We start from the raw sequence: 14117 nt of genomic DNA, 5'->3' as shown, positions 1-14117 counted from the left end.
GAAACTAGTATAAAAGGGGTGTATAAACACGTGCACGAGAGAGAGAGAGAGAGAGAGAGAGAGAGAGAGAGAGAGAGAGAGATGTTATTAAAGTCTATGAAAGATCCAAAGGGTCTATAAGACCAAAAAGATGTTACATGTGATCCATGAGTAAACCGGATGTCAAGACAACATGAAAAAAGAAAAACTAGCTGCCAAAAGAAAAATACAAGGCCAACGTACTACATAGGCCCTGAAATACAACATAGTGGGCAGCAAAAGAGCCACATGTGTCCAAACTTATAATGTGTCATCCTCCAAGTGGACAGAGTATCTGGCCTCGATGTCCACTACCTGTGGGAATGCCTCCCCATGTCGCTAAAGCAAGTCCCGGATCTAGAGCTGCCGGATGGAGGGTCTGGGTCTCTGGGACAAGGGACGTCTGCGCTCACTAGAGGACATGTGCTCTCACAGGACAGGGTTATATACATAGCTCTATGTTACTTTTCTCCATCAGGATCCTCCTATGTCATTACAGAGGACATGCCACAGGAGGAGGAGATAGGAGCCTCGCCATACACTTGTCTGTCAGAGGAGATTATGCATTATTCTACACTAGGGGAAGTATTTCTTACGGGCGACTTCAATGCCCACACACAGAGCAGACAGTGTGAGGTGTATGACTATGATGACATGGAGATCCTCCACCCTGTGGATCCAGAGGAGATAGGGGCTAGTCGGGCATCAGAGGACACTGGACCAGACAGAGGACATTATGGGGACCACTTACTAGAGTTGGGAGCCAGGCATCGTCTCGTTATTTATAACGGGATGCTACAGTGGCCGGGATCAGGAGGGCTGACATGCTTCCCACATGGGAGTCATACACGGACCGGAGGCACGGTGGTAGACTACATTATGGGGTCTTTGGAGGCATCACAGCTTGTCACCTCATTCTCCATTCCACCTCGTCCTATTGGGGCAGATCATACATACTTGGCATTTTCACTAGCCGGATCACCAGTATCACCAGCCCCCCACATACCGACGCCACACACTACCATCTACTTCACACATGACATGGCAGACATATACACTGGCAGAGTAGAGGATGGGCTCCTACTCATGGATCCCCTGGCATCTATGGATACCATTACAGCCCAGCTCGCATCACTCCTACACACGGCTGCATTACAGAGCTTCCCACATCGTGTACACTCAGGAGAGCCTGCGAGACCTGGGACTATGCCCCAGAACAGATGGTATGATGACGAGTGCAGAGCCCTATACTCACGACTCCGCATACAGAGAGCCTTGGGAGCCATCACAGAGCAGGAGTCCAGGAGAGAGATGAGGAGACTTACTCGCCGCAAAAGGCGGGCCTTCGCAGAGATACAGGAGCTAGAGATCTTTCATTTCTTCATGAGTAGAGATAGCCCTGTCTCATGGCGGCACTTCAGAGAGCCCCGGACCCCGACACCTATTGCAGACCCACAGACATGGCACACATATGCAGAGGGTCTATACCATCCCCCACAGCAACCACCTATACCTCAGCCACAGGAGCCTCGACCTACCACAGCTAGCTTCTTTACCCACTCGATGGTACAGGAAGCTATCCGCCGCCTACAGCATGGACGGGCCGCCGACCATATGGGCCTGCAGGGTGAGCATCTCATATATGCAGTAGATTCTTTAGCTCCTTTTCTTGCACACCTGTTTAACAGGGCACTAGCAGAGGGTTTGCCTGCGGAGTGGACGATGCACACCATTGTGCCGATTCACAAAACAGGGGATATGCTCGATCCGAGCAACTACAGGACGGTTATGGTTGGCCACGTGCTGGCCAAACTCTATGGTGCAGTGCTGGAGCAGGAGCTTAGCTTATATGCTAAGCGAGCAGGTTTACGCTCATCAGGGCAGGCAGGCTTCAGGAGAGCTTTCTCTACCACTGACCATGTATTCACTTTGAGATGTATGATTGATCAGGCCAGAGTGAGGAAGAGAAAGCTCTATTGCTGCTTTGTGGATTTCCGCAAGGCATTTGACACAGTACCACGAGAGAGGCTCTTTCAGCGCCTGCAGTCTCTTGGCATACCAGCAGATATGACATGGGGCATCTATGCATTATATGAGCAGGTTTTTGGGCAAGTCAGATGTCCAGGAGGTATGTCCGAGACTATTGCTAGCACCATTGGTGTGAAGCAAGGATGCCCACTTTCCCCCACGCTATTTGGGTTATACATTGATGAGGTGGCTGACTTCATTACACGGGGAGGCGGAGATGGAGTTGATTTAGCAGGTACCTCAGTACATATTATGCTCTATGCTGATGATATTGTATTAGTGTCTGAGTCCCCAGGTGGTCTACAGTAGCATCTACATGCACTCCATGATTTCTGCACACAGAGGGGTCTTACTGTGAACCTTGGGAAAACCAAGGTTATGGTCTTTCATACATCGAGACAGGGCAGGAGTCAGCTTACATTCACTCTCGCAGGATGCCAGGTGGAGGTGGTGACATCATACGTGTACCTAGGGGTTACCTTCTCTGCAGCAGCCACACGCTTTACCATGGGTTCAGCAGCCAGAGCTAGATTGACACGGGGATATGCAGCATTGGCTATGCTAGAGAGACAGTGCCACCAGGCGCATTTTCAGGAGCCCCGGACGAAGGGGTGGCTATTTGACACATTAGTCACACCGGCATTGATGTATGGAGCAGCAGTATGGGCGCCAGGCCTTGCTACCCATTGGTGGACACAGATAGAGAGACCACAGGCCCTCATGATGGCACGCATGATACGCAGCAAACCGTCAGTACCTCATGACATTATCCGAGCAGAGTTTGCTGCGCCTCCTATGATGGTAGAGGCCATATTTCAGACTATATGCCTGCTAGACAGATTCAGAGAGATGCCACAGGACAGATTATCATACAGAGCTTTTCAGGCATCTAGACAGTTGGCTGAGGCAGGAGACAGAGGATCATGGTATGCACAGGTCACACATTGGTTCTCACAGCATGGCCTAGACATGGATCATCTACCACCATTCCAGTATGACAGGGATGCACCACATATCCGTCTCTCTCATAGTGAGAGGAACAGAGTATTGAGACAGGATCTATGGCAGCTCTATACACGAGAGACATGGATATCGCCTACACAGCCTCTTCCACCGAAGATGCTATACTACAGAGATCACTTCATGAGTATCACTGATGATGGATTTATAGAGAGGCCTAGATACATGGAGGGCTTTTTACCACACGGCTCCCGAGTGGCTATTGGTCAGCTCAGAGTTTCACCACACCGATTGGAGATTGAGACTGGCAGAGCAGCACGGATCCCCCGAGAGGAGAGGGTATGCAGATTGTGCAGAGAGGAGGTGGAGAGTGAGGAGCATTATGTATGCAGATGCAGAGCATATACAGCCATCAGAGAGAGATATCCCATTTTATTCAGAGAGCCACATTCCCTACGCCAGATCTTTGAGGCAGCAGACCAGCGCATACTGGGGAGATACATTCTAGACATACAGCGCCACAGAGAGACATTATTACAGGCTCAGACAGCTCCAGAGGGGGGGCGACAGACACAGATTACTACATTTTTTCAGAGATCCATACCCCTCCCAGCCCCTACACGGCAGGGAATTACTCTCCAGAGAGCAGAGACACTTAGAGCCCGCAGGAGACAGAGGACACCTGGCTTTCGGACACCACGCCTATACCGGAGAGAGATGACAGAGATCAGAGCTCAGTTTCACAGAGAGGGTGCGGAGCGACTGGCTCGCTTCAGAGCACACCCAGGCATGTTCTTCAGGGAGCTGTGGACACCCCCTTAACTGATGTATACCATTTTATACCCCCAGTATGGTACAGGATGGAGCTAGCTAGGTTGCATATCATGATTGTATACTCCATGCATATAGCTTTGCATTCTCCTAGTAATAGAGCTCCATCCCCTGCACACCCAGATTCAGCTTTTTTATTCAGTACTTTTTCATTTTGTTGGGATGACAGAGGATACCCCATACATGTACTCCGATTTGTCTCATAGGCCGAGTTCGGTCTTTTGGAAGACGTTAATAAAATCTTTCTTTCTTTCTTTCTTTCTTTCTCCCAGAGGATCCCCCAAGTGCGTGGGGTTCTCACCCAGTGGGGGCATCTAGCCCTATCCTTATCAATATGTCTAGCCGATCTCATGTGGACTGAGAATCAGCCGGGGCTCATTGGTGAGGGCCACAAAAGTTAATGAGAGATGTTTGTGCGATATCCTGTCTCTCGGGCTGCTGCCTCAATAGTCTGTCTTTGTGGTACCTCAGCTCTAATAGGCATAGTCCCAGATATCTCTGATCTCTATAATACATCGCCTATGACAAGCGGGCACAAACCTTCCTTGCACAGAGTGGTAGCGTCTACATATCTCATAGTAGACAGGCATCTGCAAAATATTAGCATTGGACTTCTCAAGAGTCTCTCTACAAGACGAATCCATCATTCAGTAGAGTCGTGGGCTGAGAAGTGACGTCTTCCTCTCAGATCTCTCCCATTGTACTTGATTTCACTATTTCTTCTACATAATACCAAATCAGTAGGTTAGGACTCTTGAATGTGCTATGTGTGATTTCGCCACACTCTTTTCTCTCTCTAAAAACCCTAGCACATAGGCACGAGTGTTCTACAACTACATACTTAAATGCCCCCTTGATTACCGCCTACCTGTCCACACTATCCCAAAACTGCCCCATTTAGGTGAGAGGCTGAAAATTCTTCTTCTTCACACAACAAAAGAGGTCTACAAAAAGATAAAGTGACTAACACACATAATAGAGTATATACAAGCGGTCCATATTGTGAACACACTAAGAGAAGTGGGTAGATGTGGCCTAGACGGTGTAGTCCAGCTGTAGAATCTCTGGCGAAGATATGTTTGTGCCAGCTACCAAACCCGCCAATGATATAAATGTCGAACGGTCTTGCAGGCACTTCGTGAGTGTCAGCTCATGTTGAGCTTGACATCTCAACACTCCCCCTCAAGCTCAACTCCAGCTCATGAACTCCAAGCGTATCTCGAAATCTGCGGAGCTTCTCAACTCCCAAGGCCTTCGTAAAGATGTCAGCGACCTGATCCTGTGTATTGACGTAAGCCAAGTCAATGTCGCCTACCAAGACTCTCTCCCTGATAAGTGGTAATGTACCTCAATGTGTTTCGTCCGCACATGGGAAACTGGGTTCCTGGCCGCCTGTATACTGCTAAGATTGTCACAATCTATGACAACCTCTCTCTCCACATGCAACCCCAAATCAACAAGTAGCTTGCATAACCAAGCTACCTTACACGTTGCCACCGCAGCTCCTCTGTACTCAACAAGGCAACTCGGGGCTGCTTCTTGCTGCTCCATGTCACAGCAACACTCCCCAATGAAAACATAAATCCATTGGTAGACCGTAGATCTCCTGTCTGAGATGCTACCTGCCCAATCTGCATCTGTGTACCCATATAACTCCAACGATACACCTACTACATAAAACAATGCATAATCAACAGTGGCCCTCAAATGCCAAAGTGTGCGTCGCACACTATCAAGATGTGGTTTGCACTGAACCTGTATAAATTGGCTCTCTAAGCAAACACTGTAACTCAAATCTAGCCTGTTGATCGTGATATAGATCAAACTCCCCACAATCTTCATGTACATAGTGGGATCCTCCAACACATAACCTGCATCCACACTAAGCTTGCCATTTTGATCTAATGGCGCCGAGATTGGCTTACAATCAGCCATCTCATACTTGGACAACATGTCCAATACATATCGTCTCTGTTGGTGTCCTTTTGGTCCCTTTTGCATGGCCCTTGATTGTGGGCTAGCCACCCCTATTTTACATATTTTTTTGGGATTTTTCCTAGCCTCTATGGTTTTTTCCGAGTCGGCCAGCTACTGATGTCCAGTCGGCCAGCATATGTAGCTCCTGTCGGCCAACTCTTCCCACCTATAAATATCTTTTGCTCCCTCACTTATGAGACTGCTTGTGTCTCTTGCTTGGGACTGTATTGCTTCAATATATTCAGCATAGTTGCTCCATATCTCTCTCTCTCTCTGGCACTCTCTATTCAGCACACTCTAGTGCTCTATTGCTTCCGCTCTGTGCACTCTTTCATGGTATCATCGCTCCCGGTTCAGCGAATCACTCCCGGTTCAGTGATTCCATCTGCTGCCCCAGATTTAGCCCTATTTACAACCCTTTATCCTCTGCATTTTTCACAGATTTGCAGCCTTCTTCTTGCTGCGTTTCCTGGACAGCTTCTGCTGGTTGGTTCTCCTTCAGTTTGGCTTCATCGCTTGCAGCCAGAAGGTAACTTTTTCATCAGCGTTTCATTCCTAATTGGAGTTTGGATCTAGGCGGCCTGTTTTTTCAGGACAGCAGTCCCTCTTTGGCTGCGTTTTCCTCTCCAGTGGACATTCCCTTGTGCAGAGGGGGATTGTGGTGATTCGGGCTTTGGTGGCACCCTTGGTACCTGTGGAGGACACTTCTTCTTCTGAGATTGTGCATATTTGAGATTGAGCCCAAGCTTTTGTGATGGCTGGTCTAACTACTCTTCATATGTTCTCTGAGTCTACAAAGTTGGATGGTTCCAACTACACCTTATGGAAGGTGAAGGTGAAATCGGCCTTGCGTGGCGTGGATCTTTGGGATTGGCTTGTTACACCAGCCAATGCCACCCCTCCCACCCTTGCTTCCGGTGGTGTGACTCAGGCACAGGTTGATATTTGGCAGGCAAATGATCGTCGTGTTTTCTCCTTTCTGATGTTGAACTGTCACGATTCTGTTCTCTCTCATGTGCGTACAATAGATGTTGCACATGAAGTTTGGAAGGCTTTTGCAGATCTCTACGAGATTAAGTCTCCGGGTCGGATTTTGGCGTTGGAAAAACAACTTATGACCTTATCAGTTTCTGCCTTTCCATCTTTATCTGCTTTCATCTCGAAGATGAAAGATCTCCGAGACAAGCTTGCTGTTTGTGGCAAGGACATCTCTTCAGAGGACATGGCTATTCGGCTTCTCTCCAAGCTTCCAGAGAGGTTTGATGCATATTTTCAATCTCGTGTTTCTTCTCCTCATCCTGTTCCCGTTACTTAGGAGGAAGTTCTTCCCTCCGTTATGCAGATTGAGTCTCGCTTTGAGGAGCGGACTGGCACCTCTAGTGGCCCTGATGGAGCTTTGGCTCCACGAGATAAAGGGAAGAATCAACAAAAGAAAGGAAAAGGGGGTTCTAACAAGAACTCCAAGGATACCGACAAGGACAAAGACAACAACAAATCTTCTAAAAACAAAGACATTGAGTGTCATTATTGTGGCAAGAAGGGTCATAAATCGCCCCAATGTTACAAGAAGAAGCGGGATGAAGCAACAAAGAACTCTTCCTCTACAACGGTGTCTAAGACCAAGAAGGATGATGGCATTCTTCTATTAGCAGGTACTCGTCGTATACTTGCTCTTGTGACTTCTCAATCACAGTCGTGGATTGTGGATAGCGGTGCTACTGCTCACATGACACCCCATCGAGATTGGTTCGAGGACTTCACTGCCAGGTCAGGCGAGATCACTTTGGGTGATTCTTCTTCCGTACCAGCAGTGCATGGACATGGCACCATCCCCATCTTCCGCTCTTCCGAGGACAAGAGGTACTTCTGTGGCATTCTGTATATTCCAAATTTGGCTTTTAACCTTTTGAAAATGAGTGCTCTTACAGCTCAGGGTGCGGAGGTGATCTTTTCTCGTTATGAGATTACCATTCGTGATAAGATGAGGCTTTTCATCACTTTTGTGATTGGAGAGTTGAGGTGGAAAAAGAGACCGGTCGCTCGATCAAGGCTCTCAGGACCGACGGAGGGGGTGAGTTTACATCCCAGGAGTTTCAGCAATATTGCAAGACCCATGGCATTCAAAGACAGCTTACTACAGCATATACTCCATCACAGAATGGAGTTGTCGAGAGGAAGCATAGGACCATTATGGAGATGGCCCGTGCTATGCTTGAGCATTCTTCATTACCTCGATGTTTCTGGGCTGAGGCGGGTTCCACTATTGTCTACATTCAAAACAGGTCTCCTACTGCTACTCTTCCAGATAAAACTCCATATGAGGCTTTCCATGGTGAGAAGCCCTCCGTTGTTCATTTCCGGATATTTGGTTGTTCGGCTCAGCGCATGACTTTTCTCGGATACAGCATTTGTGTCCAAGGCATATCCTCTTTCCTCAGGCCAGCAAAGTTGTTGTGAGCCGTGATATGGTGTTCAACGAGACTCCTACATCTTCAAAGGGGGATGGTGAGCTTCTTCTTCCTCCACCTCCGTCTCCACCTCCTCCTCCTCCTCCTCCCTCCGCTTCTGTTACACCTCCAGCTGCGGATTCTCAGTCAGATGATGACTCTGCTCCTCCTCTAGCGAGTTCGAGCAGATCTGTGCTTAAATGGTACTATCAGACAGTTCGTGATTCTGGGTTACATGAGCTTCCTTCTGCTCCTTCGCCTGGTTCTCTCCGACGATCTTCCAGAGTTACAGGGAAATAAATTCACGAGGGCAACATGTTTGCTAACTATGCTCTTATGTCCTCTATCATTCATGGTCCTTCTGATCCCACTTCTGTGGACGAGGCTCTTTCACATGAGCCTTGGCGTCATGATATGCAAACAGAGCTGGATGCTATTGAACAGAATGGCACTTGGATTTTGGTGCCTAGGCCACTGTAGCGTAAGGTGATTGGTGTGCGCTGGATCTTCCGAGCTGATGGCAGCTTGGACGAGCACAAGGCGAGGTTGGTTGCCAAGGGTTATGCTCAACGCCCTGGAGTCGACTTCGATGAGACCTTCGCTCCAACGGCCTCAATGACTACCATTCGCACCATTCTTGCTCTTGCAAGACATCATAGATGGCCCATTTTCCAGATGGACGTAAAATCGGCTTTCCTGAATGGAGAGCTTACACAAGAGATTTATGTTGATCAGCCGTCAGGATTTGTTGTTACAGGCAAACAAGATCAGGTGTACCGGCTGAAGAAGGCTTTATATGGTCTAAAGCAGGCTCCGCGGGCTTGGTACCAACGGATTGATGAGTTCTTTCAGAAGCTCGGCCTGCGCCGTTCTCATGCAGATTCATCAGAGACAGTATCGGATTCTCGTCGGTTGTTTGGTTTGGTTGACCTACTCCTGATTGGACATATGTTTCGCAGTCAATTTATTGAGTTCTTTCTCATCCAAACCCCGTCAACAGCATTGGCACTGTGCTCTCAGAGTTCTTCGGTACTTGCGTGTGGCACTCTGGACTTTGGCATCTTCTATGGCCAAGGATGCACTCTTGTTGGATGGTCTGATTCAGATTGGATTGGAGATCCACATACTCGACGTTCGACCACTGGTTGTGTTTTCACACTCGAGTTTGGTGCCATTTCATGGAGCCGTAAAAAGCAGCCTACTGTGGCACTTTTCTCTACAGAGGCGGAGTATCGTGTGATTTGTTATGCTGCATGTGAGGCGATTTGGTTGCGGAGATTATTGGAGGAGCTTGGCTGCCCTCCTACCGGATCTACTCTTCTTTAGTGTGACAATCAGAGTTGCATCTCCATCGCCAAGAACCCTGTGTTTCATGCTCATACGATACACATTGAGATACAGTATTGTCAGAATATGCGAATATGCAACGGAGATGATGACAAAATCTAAGAACACGAGCAAGTGCAAAAAAAATACAGCAATGGAGAGAGAGAGAGAGAGAGAGAGGCGTGTAACTCTGCTCTATTTACACATGGGGCCATTTTATATGGCCCCATATATGGGGTCGGCCTGTAGAAGAGGCAGCCGACAACCTGCTGTGGACACCCGACCAACATCTGCTCCAGTCGGCTGTCACCAGTCTGGGCATTTCCCAATCTGAAAGGGGTCTTTTGGACTCCAGGATGTTTAAATATTTGGAAAGTACAAGCTTTGGGAATGGGGGATTATCCTAGAATACAAAGGACCACACTCCTAAAATTTAGGAGAGTTGCTATTTTTGGCCCGACTCCGATGGAAATTCTGTTCGCGTCATTACATCTGGAATTGAGCAGATACCAAGAGTTGGCAAAGTGCCTATGACAGAATGTCTACCCGTTGGGATATTTTTAGAGATAAAGTTTATGGAAGGACCCATCTCTTAGATTGGGACATGTGGCAAGGAGGTGGACCAAAGTGAGACGAGTGGCCTGACATTTGTTAGAAAGTGGATCAAAGTGAGACAAGTGGCCTCCCACTTGTCACTTCAGCTATTGTGTGGCTCTCCACTTGTCATCGTAGCCTTCTCTTGCCATTTTAGCTCATGGGAGGCCCAAATCTATAAATTGGAGCCCTCTCTCTTCATTAATGGAGGCTCTCTTGCTGCACACTAGCCTCTACCACCGTTGAAGGCTGCCCTAATGATGGCTACTCTCTTTCTTGGAGGCTTCCATCGCGAAGAAATACTGAAGGCAAGGGTATTTAATCATTTATTATGATTTCTAGCCATTGTACTTGTTGCACCAGCATTTGTACTTGCTGTACCTGCTGTACCAACCACCATACCGGCTGTACCGGCCATTGTACCTGCTGTACTAGTCATTGTACCTACTGTACCAGCATTTGTACTTGCTGTACCAGCCACCATACCAGCTGTACCAGCCATTGTACCTGCTGTACCAGCCACTGTACTTGCTGTACCAGCCATTGTACCTACTGTACCAACTGAATGAAGAGTTGTACTTGCTGTACCAACCATGGTTAGTTAGTACGAAAGGTACGATACGGTACGGTACGATAAAATACGGTACTAATTGGTACCTTAAAATTTTTTGAGGTACGGTACGATATTAGTACGTTTTTTTTTTTTTTTAAATACTTCCTAAACTTAAAAATTGTAGACAAGAAGTTACAAAATAGTAGAACCATGAACATAATGTCATCATGCCATTAGAGTACAAAATTGCTACAAAAGGATAGGCCAAAAACTCATGGCATGGGCGACCGCCAACATGCGTACATACATGATACTACATACTACAATACATCATCGATGGACTAGAAGGAGATAGATGCCCAATGCCTAGAGAGCTATAACATATCAAAAGTCTACATCATCACCAACATCTGCATGATCATCAACATGATCACTACTAGAGTGTCCATCAAGAGAGTTCTCTGAAGAGGACTCTTCGAAGGTGGACGAGACACTCTGGGGATCATTCTCGCTAAGTAGGTTGCCATCATCATCAAACAAGGGCTCTCTAGGCAGTGGGGTATCATCATGAGGGGGCAATGGAATATCATCATGAAGGCGGGGATTGGAGCTCGAGGATCCCCGCCTCACATATGTGCGAAGGCCACCCTTTGCCGATGCCGAAGGCAGAGGCCTATGAACTCCAACTGCTCGGGCCCCCGTCCATGCTGACTCCTGGTGCTGCGAGTATCTGCTGCCACAAGCTCACTATAGAGCTCCATGAAGATTGCCTCGTCCTCCTCATCAGGCAATATGATCGCTTGCCTAATATGGCAATGGCAAGTGCACACGCTGTCAAACAACTCCCTATAGGCTGCAAATGGCGATGAATGGCTCTCTAGAAGACTGACATTGCTCCACGCAACAGCAACAACAACAACAACGACGACGACCAAAAAAAAACAAAAAAAACAAAAAAAAAATCGTACGATATCGTACGAATCCGTACGGTACCGTACCGTACAGCAAGTACGTACGATTTCAGTCGTACGACGTACGGAACTAAGCCTGGTACCAGCTCTATTGCATGAAGACCCGTGGTTTTTGGGGAAGAATCAGTACCCACACGAAGGTATATGGATTATATTGTTGGCTCGGCATTTCTACAGCCTATGTTCCGGCTTGGTAGCCTTGTGTTGGGCTGTGTTATGTAATTGTATAGGGATAATCCGGCATCTCCCGTGGGGAGAGTAAGGCCCTCAAAGCTTGTACATGATATTATTCTCCTTGGGTAATAAAATACTCCAAGGGGGGGGGGGGTCGGCCCATTCCGGCCTCTATGCGGTGTCACACGTGCAAGCTCCATTTTCAGCATTTGTGGATGTTTTGTCCAGCTTTATGTTTTATGCAAAGTGATGATGGATATGTGTTAAGGCTGTGGCCATATTTAAGTGTTTTAACATGCATTGATGGTATCAACAAGTGTGTCAAAGGCCCTAGTCCCCCGGGCACCCGCCGCGAGTTACATCAGCCAGCAGCAAATGGACAAGATGCGCACGTGTGAGGTCGGCATGCTCCAGTCGACCAGCAGCCAGTAGTAGTCGGCCTGCATCTGGATCATCCTGCTAGCATAAGGCAGCCTCCCACACCATGGAAAAATAGGACAAAATGGAAAAAAAAATATGGAGTGGGGAAAAATGAGAAAACACCTAATACGGGCGAGCACACCCACAACAAAGGCCCTGGTGCATATGTATAGACAGGAGATGACTTCTAACACCCCCTCTCAGCTCCTAGCTGTGGAACCAACCCCAAGGAGCTAGAGTGCCGCCGGAGCAACGCCTGAAATAGCAACTTCGTGAAGAGGTCCACCACACTGTCCTCCGTCGAACAAAACTCTAGCAAGATGTCATCAGCAATGATCTTTTCACGAACAAAATGCTTCTGGAGTCTAGATGACCGTGGGTTTCTCCAGTGGAAACCCAATCTCGCCAAGTAACCTCTGCAACCTCACCACCTCACAAGCAGCACCACAAGCAGCCCGGTACTCTGCCTCTATCGACGACAAGGCAATAGATGGTTGCCTCTAACTGCTTCATAAAACTACTCCTGAGCCAAGGGTAAAACTGTAACCTGAAGTAGATCTCCTCGTGTCTGGATCTCCTCCCCAATCTGAGCCACTCCAACCTTGGAGTCGGACTCCATCCATCAATCCCCCTCCTGTGTAAAAGTGTCCAAGATCCTTCGCATGCTGCAGAAACCACAAGATACGCAATCCTTGTAATATGCGGAAGCTTCGGAGAAGGATCGGTACTTCAAAACTCAGAAAACAGCACTCTTTTCGCGACGGAATTAACGCACAAACTGAAAGACGATGTGCAGAAAAATAGAGAGAGGAGGGGGAGATGGAGAAGGACACAGTATTGGGTCCCAATTACCCTCTCTAGGGCCCCCACCACGGATGGTGTGTTTGCTTTATTAGAATGATGTAAATCTGAAACAAATACAAAGTACTTGACCTTTTCTTGGCTGGAAAACCTGCCCTTGACCTTCAGTCCTTCACCCCTTTGCTTTAGCAATGTTCTTGGCTGTCCTGGCCCTTGGTTGCTTGGAGCACTTGGTGAATTATGAGATGGAAACATGGATTATGGGCTGGGGTATTTATACTCCCCCTTGTCTCCAGTCGGCCTGTTTCATGAAGCCCCACGACTGTGTCTAATTAATAAAATGTTTTCACACTTGATTAACTGCTGTCCAGCCTGCGCATATATTCTGGGACAGCCTCCTGACTGCTGGGCACCATGCGCATGGGTGTGAGACTGCCCCCCACACCTGGCCGACTGGCTGGGTAGGGTTTCTAACCCTGTCGGCTGCCTGTCCAGCAGCCCTAGGGCTGGCCGACAGCCCTTCCAGCCCAAGCCATGGCTGGTGGGCACAATGTGGGCCCTCCTGGCCCCTTGGGGGTGGTTCTATACCTCCCCCATGCCCACACTAAGAGTGCAAATGCAAGATCTTCTCACTTGGGGTAGCCCTATGGCCTGGCCCCATCTCTACATGCAAACCTACATGCCTACAGAGGCCTGGCATCCAGTTGCAAACCAGATACACAGAACATCTGACATCATTCCAGAGGGAGACTCACAGCGCGGACTGGCACTGCTTCATGTGCAGGACAATGCACACCTGACCTTGGACTCATGTGCAGGACAATGCACACCTGACCTCGGACGACTGAGATGGATCCCTGGCTGACTCGTCCCGGACTGGGCTCACATGGGACCAGTTCACCATCCCAGGTCCTGCACCTTCTGTACAGAAATGTCTACGTGGCATCCAAGTGCGGGATGCACGTGACATCCCCTTCTGTTTAACTTGACGGAAGCTGCATAGCCTCCAAATAATCC

General features: G+C 48.2%; 1 protein-coding gene across 1 annotated transcript in view; it reads right to left on the bottom strand.

Moving 5' to 3' along the window:
- The window catches only part of LOC147616679 (serine/threonine-protein phosphatase BSL3-like), a 43399-nt gene that overhangs the window by 16528 nt on the left and 12754 nt on the right, over positions 1–14117 (bottom strand). The gene's annotated exons all lie outside the window — the stretch shown is intronic.

This window comes from Cibotium barometz, chromosome 38 (genome assembly GCF_041138505.1).
Source record: "Cibotium barometz isolate CiBa-2024 chromosome 38, ASM4113850v1, whole genome shotgun sequence".
In the NCBI taxonomy this organism is placed as follows: Eukaryota; Viridiplantae; Streptophyta; class Polypodiopsida; order Cyatheales; family Cibotiaceae; genus Cibotium; species Cibotium barometz.
This window is presented reverse-complemented; position numbering and strand designations above follow the sequence as displayed.